A 19793-nucleotide genomic window follows, 5' to 3' on the forward strand; every position below is an offset into this window, starting at 1 on the left:
AAGTGAAACTAAATATTACTTTCGAAGAAGCACGTCATAAACTAGAATCGAAAAAGAAACACTATGGATATCTGCTTAATTTTTTTTTTTCATAAAAATCAGTAAGTACTTATATAGCACTTAGTGTAAAGCGGTCATTTGTCGCTAGGGTTGCCACCGGCATATTTTGCGGCGAGCATCTTCCGGTGTCACCTAATAAAGTAATTACTCGGGTAGCTCTCCGTCCCCGGCTCCGTACTCCTACAGCCTTTAGTGGTAGCGTTGACAAAAATAATATTGAGTGTGAATTAGATTTAATTGGAAAATATCTTTTTTACTTGTTATGTTGATTTATAACTATTACAGGCGCATCCAAGTCGTTAGATATACTATATGAAAATCTGGTATGTTTTTAACATCATTTCTATTCGAAAATTGTTTATTTCCTCTGGCCAAAACACAATAAAGTGAAAAAAGTTGTATCTTACAACAGGAGGAGAATTTGTATGAAAATCCATTTAGTACTTTTCTGCAAGTAATATTTTTCTCAGTTTTTAATTTCTTACAGGAAAATTAAAAAAAAATGTAGCCTATTCAGGTACTAAGTCAAATAGGTTGCATTAGATAATCAGATAATATGTTGTTTGTGGCTCAACACCAACGCTCGCAGCACAGAGCGGATTTGTTCAAGGCCAGTGACCCATTAGGTATATAAAATTGTATACATATGACAATTAAAAACTACATCTTTTTAAGAAATAGAAAAAGATTTACATATCTATAGCAAGTGAGATTATATCAAATGAGTTCACACACTCATCTGTATGTTTCTAACATCATTTGTTTTTATAGAAAGATATTTTCAATCACGCCTACTCAACGCCTTCTTAATTAGGTAACATGATATATTTTCAAGAATAGCCCGATATGATATACGGTTTTAAGGTGACACGTGGCATTGTGGAATCTTTGAGGTCGTTGACTTTTGTAACTTGTATAATTTATTGAGAATATTGTAATGAATTAAAAATATTGGTTACAAATTGTTCAATGATGTGGAAAACATAAAAGTTAGGTAGTCAGTTTGGTTGCCATTTCGGAACATTTAAAAATGTTCTGTAATGCATTAAAATTTATTATTGCATAATATGTAGATTTTTCTCCGCAGAAAAAAGTACTTTAGCCCTAACAAACTTAATATTAACTAAACTATACCTTTATCCTAAATCCCTTGAGACACATTCAGTATTAGGTAAATGTAGACGTAGAAATAGTGATGATAAAGATGAGATCATTATTCTTACTAATACTATGAAAGAAATTTGTTTATAACTCCTTGTAGCGCCTTAATGACTTAACCAATCACTATGAAATTTTGTGTACGTACTAAACGGGATGGAGAAGTATATAGGCTACTTTTTATCGTGGCCAATAAAAATAATAATAAAAATAAATAGGTAAAAGCTAACATTTACCGTTTACATTTAGGCAGGCTGTATGCTTGTTTGCCACCTTCGTGATATAAAAAAATGTATATTTTATTCAGTATAACTATTAAGTTATTTTTAATATCAACATCTCGTTGTATGTATTTTGTATAAAGAGGAAAAAGTTAATATATTATTCTCTAGTACGTAAACATCGAAAACATGTCGTTAGTTGTATATTGGTATCTCCCTCGGTCTCTCCAGAAATCACGGTTCGTGACCAAACTGAAAACATCCCCATACATATGTTAGCTAACTTCCCTATAATGAAGCTAAAAGTAGGGAGCCGTTAGACGCAGCGTAAAAATCTTCTTGATTTCACATTGAATATATATCTGCAGTATATTTCAATAATAATGAAAGAAAATGTAGAAAAAAAAAATATCTAATATTTATTTTAAACTTACTTTAATTTGCATTCTAAATATTATGATGCATTTATTTAAAATAATATTAAACTGTAACCAAAACATGTCTGACCTAATAAAACCAATGGATGCTGAAACAATAATTAGAAAAAAAAAATATGTTTGTTCTGGAATCACTTAAAAACTACTACACCAAATTTGATGCGGTTTTCATAGTTATATTTCTGAAGGTCTTACATAAAATCTGGTTTATGTTTTAACTTGATACGCCAACTAGAAGTGGTATTTGTTTACCTACTTTTTATATCAACTCATAGGAAGTAACGGACAAGAAGCTAGGCCATAATATTTATTATATTTTTTATTTTATTACTTGATTATTATAAATGCAAGTACTTTCAGGTATGTACTGCTTATAATTTGTATCTTGTAAGTTTAGTACATCGGAACATTATTCTCATACTTATATCGGCGGTATCAAACAAAAGTTTGGTCACGCTTAATGCCTTTACGACTGCCGAGGGTGACATAAAGAAAATGAAAAACATTTTGTATTATTCTTGTTGCGCTCTTACCCGCGTAACTTCAACGACCCTCTGTAGGCGGACCGAACACTTGCGACACACGAATTCGGTTTCGCGATTTTTTATTGTTTGAAGGAATTATACAATTATGTAATAATTAGTATAATATTGTGATACAGTATTTCTACTATTATGGCGGGTAGAAGAAATTTCTCAGCACTTAGATAATTATTCAAATTTATGTAAACTTGCAATTTCAATTAATTTCGTTTATACAATCTTGTTTTGTTTGCTATTCGAGTATGTTTATAAATAAATATCCTAAGTACCTAACATTAAGCCAGATCTAGCGTTCCCTTGATTGTTGTGTACGCATATGAGTACTATAAACTATTTTAAATCATTATAGTGATTATAAGTGTTAAACCTTTGTTGAAATATCAATAAATTAACGTTTATTATTATTAAAAAAAAAAAAAAAACTAAAGTATTGACAAGACATATTACAGCGCTAACGGCTAAAGTAAAATTACAACAATTTAACCTTATATATGTTTTTAAGAAGCGAATAAACATTATCAATTAATTATACTTAGAGAAATTCAATAATTTAATTAATTATAATTTAATGGTATTTAAATAACCACTTGTGCATATTTTTACATTATAATTAGACTCAACTTGAACTGCCACTTGAAATCTATATAAGTTTATTAAAAATATTTTATAACTATTTTAAAAATATAATAAACTGTCATAATAATTGAGTCCTTATGAATGGCAACGCATGGGGGGTATCATGGGCGAAACAGAATACTCTATTATGTCCATGGTGCTGATCATGTCTATAGGCAATGATTACCACTTTTTATTAGGTGGGCCGTCAGCTTGTTTGCCATTCTAAGTATTCAGTGGTTCTGTATAATTATGTCTATGCAACGGGTCGTCTGCGCACACTCTTAGTGATCGGATTGTTCTGAAATTAGTTGTCAAAATTTTCAGCATAAATCATGCGTATGCAAATTTTAATCTTAAATGTTCACAATAATACATATTATTCACGCGAATTTTTTAATAGTATTTTATCAGGTGTACCATAACCTTGTTTGTCTAAAAAGTTATGGTAATCCTTTAGCGTGAATAACCAGCGTAGGAAGCTGTGTGTGTCTGATGCATAAATCCGTAATGCTGCGTATACCCTTATCACATCCCCCGTCTCCAACTGTTTCTGCTTAGACAAATATCCGCGGAAACTAGTTACGTGTTCGGACTGTGATATACTGACTTTTTTAATATTTATTTCTCCCTCTGATCCTTCCCTGATGAATATCTTAAGTTCTATCTACAGAGGAAACAAATAGGAAATACTATTACATATTTATTACTATGATCCAACTGAACTTCGACTACTTTAAGCCAAAAAAGTACCTTCGGTCACAATTTAGTTTTGACCATAAGATTCTCTCACAACAGTGACCGAACAATTTTTTCTGTCAGATTGTTTTAACAAACGTGGGTCAGAAAGTGGTCACCAAGTTTTAATAAGGAAAGTAATGGAGGAGATCTTTACTTACCGATGGAATAATGTGGTTTAATAATATGGGTATCAGATAAATCATCAATTTTAGCCATTCATTATCTACTAAATATGGCATCCCCATAAATTTCCACAAGGAACGGTTTTATTCTCCCGAGCCACAGACATTCATCAAGTCTCTAGGAAGCTGAGTAGAAAAAATTACCACAACTAGTGGGGATCCTCCAAATGGAGCTAATTGCAATATATGGCAATATATTGCGTATACGAGGTGGCCGCTTAAGAATCTTTATATTGCTATTATTCTGCACTGTAAATTTTTTAAACGTTCTAAATAGTCGGAAAAGGAAAAAGTTTCCATGTTGAAGCAGCGCCTCATATTAAATATTAGGAAAGTAAAATTAAAAAAGTAATAAGAAGAAAACAAAAAAATAAATAAACAGCTATCATGTTGATGAAAAGAGAAACGATAACAACAGCTGTGCGCGTGTGTGCGTTACGTCGCAACGCAACGTTGCGTTCGCTAGACGTAGGGCGGTGTAGTATCTAGCGATTGTAGTGCTGATATCTATATGAAATAGAGATAAATTTATATTAGTATCTACAGACTCACAGCAGTCACAGCGGAAAACTCGTAGCGTTGAATAAAATTTCTCGTCTGTTCGTGTAATTTCGTAACAGGGGACTCAGACGAAAGCGCCCGCTATAAACTTGTCAGCTGCTACTATTCTTAGCCTGTTTGTTTTCCTTTTGACAAATCGCGTCGTCGGCGCCATCTTGCGGCATACCATTTAGGAGGAAACTTTGAAAATCGTCGCATAAACTCTTGAATATCTGCAATTATGTAATAATTATTTAGTGGTAATTAATTGGCACCAATTTCTTTTCTGTTACTATGGGAACGGTATTTGATCTGAAGCATAACCAGACAAGTGGATGAGCCGATTGAAGTATATTAGGATACATAACAGAAATTTAGAATTTTGTAGATTAATCTTTTGAATAATTCAATTTAATTTAAACATTTATCACATTGTCATGTCATAACAACATATTTCTTAAGCATTAGAGGTTGACAGTATCAACATAAAGCCTGGAAGGGCAAAGCAATCATCATAATAAATGTTACATAAAATACTGCTTCATTTTTATAAGTATCACTGTTTTATCTTCGAATTTACAATTGATGCAGGATGAGTCTATAACAAAATTTAATTTGAAAGCAGCAATGTCGAAATCATAAATTATTTTACCTTTCATACTATCACGAGATTTGATTATAAAAAGTTCAAATTTTCGAAATATTATAGATCGTGCCTCTTCTGGAACCTAAGAGTTATTAGGTATAGTAGATATATGAGACCTCTGACAAATGTTATGGGTGTCATCAGTAACCTGTAGATGTCCACGGCAGTATTATAAAAAATCACTATTTACAAACATGTTTATTTCAATAAAGATTATTCGTGTTCTGTTCTATTCGTAACGGATCTGTTCATGTGTATAGCAAACAATTTCTCTTTTTTCAAGATAGCCATAAATTGTTTTGTTTGTAAATACTTATGGAATTCTTAAAATTAATTTACCTATAAGTTCATATTACTATGGATCTTATGTTAATTATACATCCTAAATAAAATGGTGTAACCGTGCCATAAACTTGTCACTTCGCTAAAGCTATTCCTGCGCTGTTTGTTTTCAATGACAAATTGCGTAGTGTCGCCATCTTGCCGCGTCAAGAAGATGCTGTTTATACTTTGGTAATTCATTGTTTAGGAAGTGTTTAATTTTTATTATTTTTCTTGTCTTGTGTAAACATGTATTATTTAATGGCAAATAAAGCATTTACCTTGTGTACTTGTTTATATTATTTACATATGTCAGTGCACTTACTGACAGCCGTTATGAATAAATTGGAGGATAAATATGTCATTGTCGTAATGCAGCAGTCTGGTTTCCATGTACTTCACCTACCTATTAGTTTTTATTTCAAAATATTTTTACATTTAGTATAGAAATGAAAATTTCTTATCTATAGTAAACCAAGTATTCTCTTGTCTGAAGGAAACACAATTTTTATATTATTTTTCCTCACCAATTCTGAAGAGATTTTTACAATTTTTTATTCAATCAGAAGGGTTCATGTTGGTATCATATATTTTGTCATAATTAAGTCGGTTGTTTTGGAGACTAAAATCTTAACTTATAAGTACTTACGTATTGAAATATATATACTTTCAACTATACATCTAAAAATTAAAACAATTAGGTAATACGCGGCAGCGTGTTCAACCAAGTTCAAAGAAAAAGGAAGTGACGCTACTACTCACCTGACTATATTTCAAAAGTAAAATGGATTTTTACCAAATACAAAACATATTTCATAAATATTATATCGCGGTCACATAACTCAACCCCGCGTCCCGGGTTCGCTCGTAATTCGTCGTGTGTGGCTCGCGACTCTTCTCTGTTATCTCCTTTATAATTTCTATATAACATTTAACAGTGTTCACTACAGTTTGGACCTTTATCGAACACACAAAGGGTTGAATTTTGTTTATTAACGTATCTGCACTTAGGATGTTATCTATTAAGAAATTCGTAACTAAAACCTTAGACAAATGTGATCTATGATAAACGTGATTTCGGAAACGAGCACCGCTGACGTTGATCAATGGTCAACATACTATTCATTCTAAGAAAAGACACAAGGAGTAAAATAAAAAAGGCTAAGCAGGTCCTTAATAAATAATAATAGTGAGAAATAGTTTATCGCCGCATCACGTGATTGGGTATAATAAAGAAAACATCGCAGACTCACCCAGTAATCTTTTCTACGGAAAATTGTTTTCGTGTTACCTCCCGCTTGTTCTGGGATGAAGTATTGTAATTTGCTAACACTATATGGAGAAAGACCGTCTGTGTATTATATAAAACATACATACACTGAGATTTATATTATTTACACCCGAGCTGCCAAATTTATATTTCTAATCCTACATTAAATATCATTTACGTATCTAAGTTGTCACATTAAATTTATTACATTCATATAAATAGTCTTATTAAGAACCAGTTCAAAATTATATGTATAATTAATCGGTGATAATTTTCTAAGACGTTATATTATACTGTATATAATTTGGTACAAAATGGCAATGCATCCTCTGTTTTGGTGAATTAGTGTATTAAAAATGGCGTCGCGACAGGTAAGTATATTAAATTTAGTATAATTAAATTCAAAAGCGTTGAGGATTTCACAAAAAAATATTATTAATATTTAATTAATTAATTAATTTTTTTCAGACACTTGAATAGAAATATTTATCTTAATCCTTTGCTAAAATCATATCAGTCAAATCAGTACATAAAATAATGCTTTATATAACGATTTATAAATATTCTTAATAAATAAAAATGCTTAATATATATATCGATTGAATATCCCACACATGTTTATATCTGCATTAGATCGATATTAGATAATAATAAGGTGGGTATCAACTTGCCACTATTTGTCCTATTTTTTTAATCAACTTAGAATGGCAAACATGTTGTTAAAAAGTTGTAACCGTCGCTTATAGACATGGACATAACAGACTATATATGTACTTAAGCAATTTCACCTAAATATTGAAAGATCGATAATAAATTACATCTATAGGCGACGTTTATTACTTTGCATCAGTTGAGCCATCAGCTTGTTTGCTGAATATCATAAAAAAATAAATTAAAACGATGTTTTGAAAATACAGACAATTAATCTTGCAACCACTAAACTCTATAACGTAATTTTTTAATCGCCTTATAATTCACATAGGCAATATTTAGTACTCGTATTATACTTTATAGTGGCGTTGCACGCATACGCGTTACACTTTCACGCACCCATGAAAGTCTTTCCTTTTATTAATTCACTCAAACCACAACCAATTAATTGTACTCTGAATTAAATCAAGTAAATTGCCATAAAATTGTTTTATTAAAAATAAAATATTAAGCATTTTTAATTTTATTGTTACATTGCGTATTGTGTCTTGGATCAACAATAACAATTTTGTTTGATTAATTTATAATTTACTTTATCCTGTGACGTTTTGTAAGCTATCTGTGAATCGTGACTATCGTGTATTCGAATCGCATCTTGAACTATACTCCAGAACTAACACTGCTCTCCAGTGCAATAACAATGACAGATTATGCATACGACGCACCGTCTACACACGACGCCGATGTCGTTGCCAACTCGATCTCATCTTATTTCCTTGGCATCGACGCCAGCGACAACTCGCTGATTTATCGCCAACTACCAACCTACAAAAGTTTTCAGATTAAATAGTTTCCTCGTTTTAATATTTGGCAACCGTATGTTTTTTCATTATGTTTTTTTTTCTAGCTTAATTATTTTGGTTGCAACTGTACCGTACATAGATTGCTCATAGTAATAGAGGTTGCATTCTATTATTATTTCATGTTTAGGTCAGGATATTTTACTTTCTAATTTTAATGTTGTTGATTTTCCTTTTTAGTGAAATACGCTAACAAATAGAATAATAAAAAAGTTAACATTTAGACAAACACTTTTCAACAGAAATAATAGTTGGTATTAAAATGATTGGAAATAATTGATAAATATCGTGAAATTTGATTAAATTAGAATACCTATTATTGATAAATAGACAGTCACATACACCTAGAATTTCAGGTCCTGCTTTGTTTGTTAACCGAGTACTCGAAATTGATTCGAATTAATTGTCGGTAAATAAATTCCAACGAGCTATATTGACGCAGAACAATTAATAGGTGTCAATGTTATAAAACATAAGTAACCTAACTTCTCTAAATAGATCTATTGCCCCTCGCATGCCTAACCTAATGGTCGCACATTACAAATTGTTACAGAAATAACTGAGAAAAAGAGAGTTCAGTCCACGCACGTCTGTCGCATTAACGGAACCCAAAAATAAAATTAATCTGTGCAGTGTGAAAGTTCAGTATGGCGAGAAACGACATATGAGTACGTGAGCTTTTTAAAACGACCGCGTAATCTTTCGGTGCCTTGAAAGATATGTGGCGCTTTTTAATTCCTGTCAATGTATCTATGTTGAACATCGTGTGGGGTTATGAATGACTAAGCATCAATTGAGATAGTAAGGTCAATCTTTATCCATAATAAATTATAACTTGTACAACTAATAAGTATTATTTCTGTAGGGTAAGAAAAGGAATAGATGCCTACAATAGAGCATTTTTTAAAACGATTATCAAATAGAGTAGATTTTCAAATTAGGCATTTGTATTCGTATTTTTATTGCGTCGACGATGTTGACAACTCTTTTGCATTTGATTAAGTATAGTGTTGGTCTTATCATATTAGTTTTGTGACGATTAAGTTGTCTGTTACGAAGAAAAATTTACTGATAGATACAAAATTCTGCGTTCTAAATTCAAATATTTACAATTTAATAGACACATTAACATTCGATGCAAGATCGTCAAAACTACTATTCGATTTTTAAATTTGTAAGTACTTACCTAACATGTTTCATTTCTCTATCGCGACATGTAATCTACACTTAAAACTCTAATTGTTTCTCTTTAATTTTAATTTCCGTCTCGACGAGTAAATATTTGATAACTTTTTGGTTGGATTTTTTACGTCGTGTCATGTTTTGTAAAATTTACGTCCAGCTTAACCGTCCAAATTTTAGCTTCGCCCGTCCAAAATCCTGATATATGACCCGGGCGGGGGGGCGATTCGGCGCGAAAAAAGTGTTCTACCCTTTATAATATTAATATTGCATGCAGAGCGATTGTATTAGAATATTAGCATACATTTTTTAAGCTCATCTTTTGATACATCATGTGAAGAAATAACTATAGGCTTTTACACTTTTGGGAGATAATTCTGCTTTGAGACGTTTAGATATTGGTAACTATTAAAAAATGATGAACATTATTTTAGTTAGTTTAATAGTTGTCATGTTGTTATCTTGTGGAAGTGTATATAACTGATTATTTAATTATAATTATTTTGTTTAATTCCGCTATCATAAATATGTGTATGACTGTGAACATTCAAAGATTGAGTACCTCTATTACTACTTGTACAACAATTAGTCCATTGCCTTAAGATTGTCTTGAAAGGATTGTTTTCAGCAATAAGACCGATACTTATAAAATTATATCATTATATTGGTTAATTGTCTTGTTTATTTCCTATATTGTACCTATAATGCAAATAAAGTATACTCATACATTCCATTCATACTACCAGAATTGACACAACCCTCCATTTTGTTCATGCATAATTTGCCTGAAGATGCCTCGTTTAGAGGTGAAGCACGTGAAACACACACAACAAATAATCCATACTCAACAGATTTTGAATACTTATTTTTTCTGAAATATAATTATGTTTTTACAATTACAATACAAAAGATAATAGATACTGTACTACTGTGATATGATTCAACGTGGTTGATCAACTCCTATCCTGACTTTTTAACATAATCCAGAGCATTGGCTTCTCAAACACAGTTTTTCTTAAACTATCTATATTTATATTATTTGATATCCTTTAATTATATTTTTCTATAATGATATTGTATTACATCTTAAGTCAATTATATCAATTATTATATCAGATACCAAATTATATTTTTTTATACTCTAATAAAATTACCATAAATAATGCAACCAATAGTAAATCCCCAATTTATAAAGCGGAGATCACAATACAATAGGTAAAACGAAACAGTAATGGCGTTGCGTAGCGAACACGTCGAGCGAGCCACATACGTCGGGCGGGGTGACGTATGGCCACTCCAGGTATGGGGTGGGACGAACGAACCCCCGCCACGGAGACTTTAAAAATGGATTCCAATTTCAAATGTGTATTTGAAGACGCTGAACTGATTGTGCGTTTCGTTATTGCTATAAAATATTTATAATATAAAAACATTACATAAAAATATTTATCCAGCTTTAATTAATGTCAATGAATATCTATTATTAATATTTATTAATGCATCCTGGTTTAAAATATGTTTTTCTAAATTCTTGTAAATTACATATTTAAATTGTGAGTTCGTGTTATAACAGAGTAAATATGCTTTGTGATACTGACTTTTTCGTTTCCTGAATGTAGTAAAAGTTATATAAGGATATAAAGGAAAGAGACCTCAAAGACCAAGCCGCCTGGCCATCGTGGTAATAGTAGATCCTTTTATATGGAGAAATCCGTGCCTAACATAGAGATGCTAATGGTTTGTTTTGATATAAACATCAGTTAGATTTACACCATTTATTTGCATATAAAATGTTTACACATTAATCTAATATGCGTTAACGAATGTAATAAAATTCTTATACCAATACCAAGTGAGGGGGATCTGAGACAATTTGCCACTCTCGCCCCTCCGTAAGCCCACCTATGCATCTTTCTTATTGCCAGCTAAATCTCGAATATACAACTAAGATTAATCCTGTTGAAAGAAAGGGTAAAACCCTTTCAAGACTGATGTATAGTAGTATAAAAATATACATTCTATGTAATATTATTCATTTGCGATGAAATATAAATATACTAAATCATCCATCAGAAAGGTCAATAGAACAAACTCATAATGTTATTATTTTTTAATATATATAATCAGGTGTCTGTACAAAATGTTATAGCATTGTGGTTACAGGTCTTTTCCACTTTGATAGATAAATGAGTCTGTTTGGCTAAACTGTGATTATTTGGGTGAAATTGGTACATAGTTTTAATTTTATTTTCGATGTCTTAGATATGAGTATTTAAACATTGATATTAAAAACTAAATCTTAGTTTTTAATATCAATCCATACAAAAATTACATTATTAATTCATTATTTTCTTATTTTATTTTCTAATTTAAGTTCCAAATTTTGTTTAAAAAATGTAATACTAATTTATCACAAAACAAAACAAGAATGGAGTCGAATATGATTCTTATATATTATCAAGATCTAGTCATATGTGACAAAATTTTCTTATCAGTTTTGTAAACATATATAAATAAACATATATAAATAAATTGGATGAATTATGCTCTGATTGTATTATTTTTATATTTAGAAAACTTATGTTCATTTTTAACCATTTATATAGGTATTTTTTTTAGGTTAATGAGAATTTTATGAACTTACCATTTTTATAGTTTTCAACACCTTATTCCAAATGTTTTTCACAGATTCTTTTACTTACAATAAAAGAAAATAAATAATTCTTAGAAAAATATAACACTGTTTTGGCCGTATCTCGTATAATCTCGTTCTTAGAAAATTAACTCAAGTGTGTAAAAGTAATTGAAGTTTAACTCATTAACTGCCACTTTATTGCCGTGAGAAACAGTGGTCAGGTGAACTAATGGTATTAAGTGATAATTGTCCGCTTAACTTTATTATAATCAAGTCTGAGTGGGCCTTGATGTAGTGTCTGTTTAATTATGTTACCATGAATATCAGATTGACTTGTGCTTATTAATGGGATCGCGTGTGGACCATGGACCAACTGCAAAAAAGGGAAGGAATCGTATGTCCTTGTAAGTAGTTTGAAGAAGCCTTTGAAGGCTATACTTCTTAAGAATTATTATTATTGTATCAGCCGTCAACTGTCCACTGCTGAACATAGGCCTTCGCTTGTAGGGGAGCTTTGCCAGTAGAAGCCACGCTTGGCAGGCGGGTTGGCAGTCGCAATTAGGCTCTATGCGCGGACCATACGATTTGCAATCTTAAGAATTGCAAATTTTTATTTAACGATTTATATTAAATTTATTCATCAACTATCTACAAACGTCGACGTAACGTTATTTATCTATGTAGCGATAGGTTAGCTTCCCAGTGTATACAGATTACTATCACCAAAGGGAGGCTTTGTATAAAAGTCATCTGCTCAGTTCTCTCGTGTTTTTGTCATCAAGTAAAGGTGTTTGCATTGGTATGTAGGCATAATAATTTGCTCTTCAGTAATGATAAGAGAGAACCATAGCCATTACAGTATGTAATTGTGTTATTCAAGTCTACAGGAAAAAATTGCCATTTTCCAATAAGCTTGTTTGCCATCCCAAATATGAATAAAAATTCTTTTATCTTCGGAAAAATATGGGTGTTTAACACCAGCTTCAATTTCCTAATCTAACTTGAGTAATGATTAACAGTCGACATCGATAATGCGTGTTTGTATTTGGGATTTTCAGTAGAGAATATTTCTCAAAGGGGTGGGTAATGTGTAGCAATATCAATATATATTAGCTACAATAGCTATGTACTGGTTCAATAACGGATATGTTAAAAATTTGTTGTCCAAATAATAATATTGGTTAACAGACTTTTAACATGTTCGAAATTAGATATCCGACCGATATGAGCGACATTGAAATGGGTGATAACTTTTTTCCGCCATCAATCCGCCAGAAAAACTCAATCTATAAATATTCGATCGGTATCCATATTACCAATGCTTATTTTTTAATGAATGTGTTATGAATATACCTATAGTATATTTAAACAATAATAACAAAATTCACAACTTAACACAATAACGGACAATACTTTGAAAAGTTACGCAACACCGGTCGATATTCATTATTTCCACGGTGGAGCGCTCGCAACCCTTATCAAGGGAAGACGCCCGTTTTTTCTCGGTTTTCCCAAATAATTTATTTAGCGGCCCGCCGTCAATTTATCTCTGTGGGAGCTAATTTCGCGTCGGCCCGGTGGCTGGCTGGCGCATGCTGTAATTCAACAAATTGCGCGTCCTGGACGATTTATTGCCGCTCGCACTTGACGGAGCGCTGGCCGCCCTTCTTCCATTGTTCTTGGTGCTGTGTTCATACTGGCCAGCTGCAAATAGAAAGGAATTCAGGATGTTAGTAGACAGTTCATTGACCTACGCGTTAAGTTGCTAAGTTACAGATGAAACTATTTTTACACTATATCCACTTTAAATTCTTGATAATATTGGATTATTTGGGATTCATTGTTACTTAAAATTTCAGCTTGTTAGTTTAGTCTAGCTTGTAATGGCAAAGTTTGTACCTAAATTTGTTTATATTGTTGAGAAATTTGGCGAAATGTACTTTATGAACTGGACAGATAGATAGGTATATAGGTTACTTTTATTCTGCTCATGCTAAAGAAATCGTGGAAAAAACTAAAAGATAAATAAATACTAGAAATAAAACCTTAATTGACCACCTCAATAGTAATTAATTTACTGTAGCTCTTCGAGGAATATTATGGAGTTGATGATTAACTACCGCAATACGAAGTTTGTCTAAATAGTTTTCTTTCTTTTTTATTTCTCTTTCCATCTACTTAATAAAGTTGCTTAGTAAGTTTGTAGCTACCCTTATATTGTCTGTACTCTGTAGTGGTAACACATAATCGTATCAATTATTCGGTTGGCGTCCTTCTTCTTTATTAGTTTCCCGCCCGAGCAGTACGTTTTGCACTTTGACTTTTTGAATATATATAAAATGTGTACTTACTATTTCAGTTGTGCATTTACTTCTAATTTAGTTGGTTACATGTAATAAATGAGTAGATATGTAAAACAATTATTAGGAAGTTAATAACATATTTTAAAAACAAATATATTTTAAATAAACAGTAATTAAACAATTATGTACAGTTTTGAAAAAGAAACATCATAAACTATGGGAAAATAATGCAAGGCAAGGCAAGCGTGAGCGATTCTGTTATGTTTCTTTCCGCTGACTACGGATCGCCAGACAGTCATCCCGCTCGCGCTCGCCTCGTCGCGAATGGGCCACATCAGCAATGAAATATCTGCCATGAGCTGCGATTACCATCGAACATTATTTTTATGCTAAAGTTATGTTTATGCTTTATTAAATCTATAAAAATATTATAAAAAAGAAAATATTTGATTGTTAATTTATTTACAAAAAGTAATATAGGCTATGTATTATTTTCGAAAATTTTACCTACCCGTGCGAATTCAGCCCTGGATCGCTAGCAAAAAATAAAATCTTTAAGATGGACTATCACTACAATATTCTATATAGATTTCAACTATATTCGTTAATGAATTTACAATTTTTCTCTGCAAAAAAGAAAAAAAAGCAAATTCTTCAAACGTAACAATATTAATACGAGACCAGCATGGGTATACCCCTATCCGATATATACAAAAACTACAGGCAAATTATAAATATATTTCTTTTTAAAGTAAGTAGTTTAATAATATTACTTTAGTAGTAATAGGACATTACGTCATTTTGCTATACTTGGATGTGATGGTCTACCAGCTTATTAAACAATTTGACAATACTGTGGAACATATTAGCGATATAATAATTTGTAGAAATACATACCGTATCTTTCGAATCTATTTATGAATTAGTGCAAAAATTTTTGAATGAAAAAAATACTAACCATAAAATTCCGTTAAATTTTATTTGAGTCTTTACACAAGCACTCTCAAAAACTATATTATTAATATTAATCTTAGCATTGCAATAGCTTATAACATCTTTTTGCAATGAGATGGGTTTTTAAAAGTAATATCAAATAATTAAGCAATTGACTAATAATAAAATTAGTTCAAGTTAACCAGAAATATTATTTTATACATAAATATGCTGGACACTAACGAATATATAGAAAAGTTTCATTGCTATGTTGATGATATTTTATATTAATAATTAAACAAGTTCATCGATAGAATTAAGTCGTTTGCCATACATGGTTTATTATTGACTCACACGCAACCACTCTGTATAGTGTCCATCGTCTTTGTAAATCAGCATATGCAAAGTGGTATAGCAATAAATCTAGCGGCTCTTGCTCGTTCTCGCATCATGTTACATCTTAATTTCAGACCGGGCTCGTCGGAGCCTGCCTGCCAGAGATACAGCCTTTTATCAAATACGCATTACGCTAGAAATTAACTTTAACTGAAAAAATCGCCTTTCCGTGAGCGTAAGCGATAAATAATGGAAAGCTGTTAGAATGCTGAGTTTGTTTTAACATACCCATGGGGCTTGCGCGAAATTATTTGCATTTTAAGTCCGCCCTTGTTTATAAGGACGTATTTCGAGACGATGATATATTGCTATTTGTTTAGAGATTTAACTAGATACGTTGTTAATGTTTATAACGTCAATTTATGCAAAATGATTCATATATTCATGTTAGAATAAGCATGACATGTTTTACTGGTACCACACATGTTTTTAATCACCAACATTTTATGTGCACTTGACTGTTATCGCTTCAGTGTTAAATGATTTGCCCTAAAACACGCTGTTTGCATTTTTCCTTTTCTTTTTATTATTGGCATTTTAATTAATTTCGCTTTTCCTTTTGTTTCAGGTGGTCGTCGTGTAAAACGTTGTCGATACTTTGGTAGGTGTTAGGGAAGATGTTAGTCCAGAATTCTACAGCACGCTTCGCCTCGTACCTCAGCTCCTTACATACATTTTAATTTTTAAATCTATGATATTTTAAAACGCATGTCACACGATCAAGATATCAAAATTCAACTATAGAATACATTTTTCTGCCCGCCCACACAACCGCTTAGGCAATCGACTGTCGGAGATTTATTGTCAAAATTTCCCGTTAGTAACGCTTACCGAGCACACTCCGCGTATCACTATTTCACGAATAAAAGAACCAGTCGCGATATCATCGTCGACTATAAATTATATGAAGCTCGGATGAAAAATCGCGGTTTGGTGTCCGCTTATTTATCGTTTACCTTACCTTATGAATAAATATGTAGAGATATTAAATAGATGTGTCTATTAATATTGATTAATGTATTATTGGGTGGTGTAAAGGATTGCGAAATAATCGTTGAAGGTTTCACCAACCTTTGTTTTCGAAAGAGATCGAACAGTTATCGAGTGTTAGTTACGAGAGTGCCGCTATCTGTCGAACTGATCTGCTATCATGTTCCATCGGTACGGTGGCTATTCTGCACTAGGCATAGGTCGAGTTCCCGTGTTCGGTTCCGTGATATATTGTTCCGCATCTCCCGGTATAAATCTTGAACGCCTGCTGAGGTACACGGGACACGGCCGCCGCGCCGCAGCTCCGAGCTTCAAATGGAATTGTGTTTTTATTTATCGTGCGAATCGTGCCCCACTATCGCTCACTTGAAATCGTACTTTATCTACAAAAACCCGGAGTCGAATCGACGGTGGGTTTTACAGCTCTTTATAGTTACTCGCTCATGTGTAGGCATTTTATTACACACTTTAGTTTGCATGACTGTTCAAGTCTTCCATTCCACTATTACGGAAGATTTACATATTTATAATAATATATCATGAATTATTTTACGTTACAAGAAATTATTAGGTAAAAATCGCGTAATAGATTCTGGTTAATATAAATAATGGTGATAGTGGGATGAAAAAATGTTCAAAACACGATTTAGTATTAACACGTTCATTGCCGTAGTATGAGCGAATATTAAGTATAATTGCTCAATATTTGAAAATATTATTTACCTACTTAAACGATTAGAAATGTATCTGTACGGAGAAGATCATCTTAACCAGTAATCATTGATTAAATTAATACGTATTAATTTTTGATCTCGATATAGTTCATCATTTTTATGGGCACTGTGTTGTTCTAATAAACCTTATAAGAATTTATTTGTATCTAACATCGTCAGTATTTCACGATAGCTCAAACTCTACTAATAGCAAGCATTGAACGTGTTAAAATAATATAATTATATGTAATGTAAATAATAAGTTTAGTGTAAATGTAATTGTAATAAAAATCTGATGTACAACGTCTGTATACGTACACAATTTTTTTAATAAAGAGGTTTAACGGCTCTAGAAGCTAGTCTTTATGAGCCTAGACGAATACGTACACAAATACTTTATAATAATGCCAGTTACAGACTTTAAAATATAATTTTGTGCTGGATGTTGCATGAGCAAAGTGAATATTTTAAGATTTTTTGTTTACCTTTTTGTTAATGTAACATCGAATTTTTAGTTAAAATTATGTTATTTATTACTTTAAGATCTCATAAATTGAGTTATCTTGTTTTTGGCAGGTTCCATAACATTATTCGAATAAATTATTTTTGTTACACTGCGACACGCCAGCGATCCTAAATACGTAACTACAAAAGCTTTAGTATGAAAAATATTCCATTTATTAGTCGATAGCTTAACTTATTCTTAGACAAATAGTTTACCTATAGTCACTTAAAAAATGACACGAATCAAACTAGTTGTGCCCAGTATACGAATAGTTAATTAAATTAAGTAATAATGTAATTTATTTTAAGATACAAGTAGTGGTAATATTTTTGGATTCCTATAAACATATACGTAACTTGTTTCCTGTGTAATGTAGAAATTAAAATTTGGCTAAGATTCTTTCAATCACTTTTTTATTTATCTTGAGAGTGCCAAATTATTTTGTACTAACCTTAAATAGGTCATCACTCACTCATACCTCTTGTAGTTCCTTGTTTTATGTCGCTTAATTTATTATCAATATTTTGTTCATTTGAAAGAATCTTTGTCTAAATTTTCTCTTTGTTATATATTGTAAATATACCTATTATAAACTACTTATTTATATCTATATATAGCTTCCTATCGAAATAATTTTTATTGTATATTTTCGGAATTCAAAATTAGTTCACTTGTTTTACAAACACTGTATTATTAGCCATGGGTTATGGTAACACTAATTTGTACGAAACAATTGGTTTTTAATTAATTTCCTTTAATGCGTGCTCACGAATATTAAACGTAAATTTGTCCTTTTATCGAAGCATTTGTCATACGTAAATACACTAGGTAGGCCCAATTTACTGTAATGTAACATAATTAATTAATATTAAATAGTAATAAATGAAGGAATACTTAAATGAAATCGCGGGATTCTAGTGTAGAAAATGATTTAAATGTTTGTGTTTAATGATTGTAATTGTGTGAAAAGTTGTGTAATTATTATTATTACCTATCTACCTATCATATGAATGGAAAGCGATATTATAATTTTTTGTACAACGTCGGCTATAGTGCGAAATGGATCTGCATTAAATAAAATTCTGTTACAGTATTATCTGCTTTTACTTTCATTCTCCAATTTGGAACCCTCGTCTTATATTAGTTAGTTTACTAGATTAAAAAGAACATTTGAGGTTGGCATACATTATAAGTATACTCGTATAGATATATTATTATAATACAGAGTCATCAAGACTAATGAAATCAAAATTACCATATTTTAAAATTCAAAATTGTGACTGCTTTGTCATAAAATTCATTATTTTCATTTTGTTAAACGATGTTTTGGTAAATTTTTGACAACAATATTTTACTATTTCATATTAGAACATATAAATTAACTCCAATTTAATTATAATTAAATTGTTATAATTTATAAGGCCGTATATCAAATAGATTTTAAAATAATAACAATTTTTTTTTTCATTATTAATAATATAAATATAAATAATAATCTTTGGTAAATTTCAAAACTGGCGCTGTCAGTAAATTTTATTCTAAAATGAATTTAAGAAAAATATGATGTATTTGTATATATTAACTTATAAAATCATTTGTCCTTTTTTTATGCAACTTAGAAAGAAGGACAAACAAGCTGACGGCTCACCTGATGGAAAGTGGTAACCGACGCCTATAGACATGAGCACTACCGTGGACATAACAGAATATACCGTTTCGCTCATGATACTCCCCATGCGTTGCCATTCTTGAGGACTCAGGTATTATTCCTCTGTAACCTGTAAACTTACTGACTGATTATTAACGCACAACCAAAACCACTAAAGTATGGAAAGCTGAAATTTGGACATATTTTATTTCGTAACGTAAATATCCGCGAAAAAAGAATTTTT

At 31.3% G+C, this 19793-nt stretch overlaps 1 protein-coding gene across 2 annotated transcripts in view; it reads left to right on the forward strand.

Annotated features, from left to right (window-relative positions):
• LOC113518855 (homeotic protein ultrabithorax) overlaps nucleotides 1–18994 on the forward strand; it is a 187446-nt gene extending 168452 nt beyond the window's left edge. For both annotated transcript variants that reach the window (XM_031906967.2, XM_052892616.1), the window contains one exon: nucleotides 16262–18994. The gene's annotated coding sequence lies outside the window, so the exon portion shown is untranslated. The remainder of the gene's footprint in view (nucleotides 1–16261) is intronic.
• The last annotated feature ends 799 nt before the right edge of the window (nucleotides 18995–19793 follow it).

Source organism: Galleria mellonella, unplaced genomic scaffold (assembly GCF_026898425.1).
Source record: "Galleria mellonella isolate WM207_F2 unplaced genomic scaffold, CSIRO_AGI_GalMel_v1 utg159, whole genome shotgun sequence".
Classification (NCBI taxonomy): domain Eukaryota; kingdom Metazoa; phylum Arthropoda; class Insecta; order Lepidoptera; family Pyralidae; genus Galleria; species Galleria mellonella.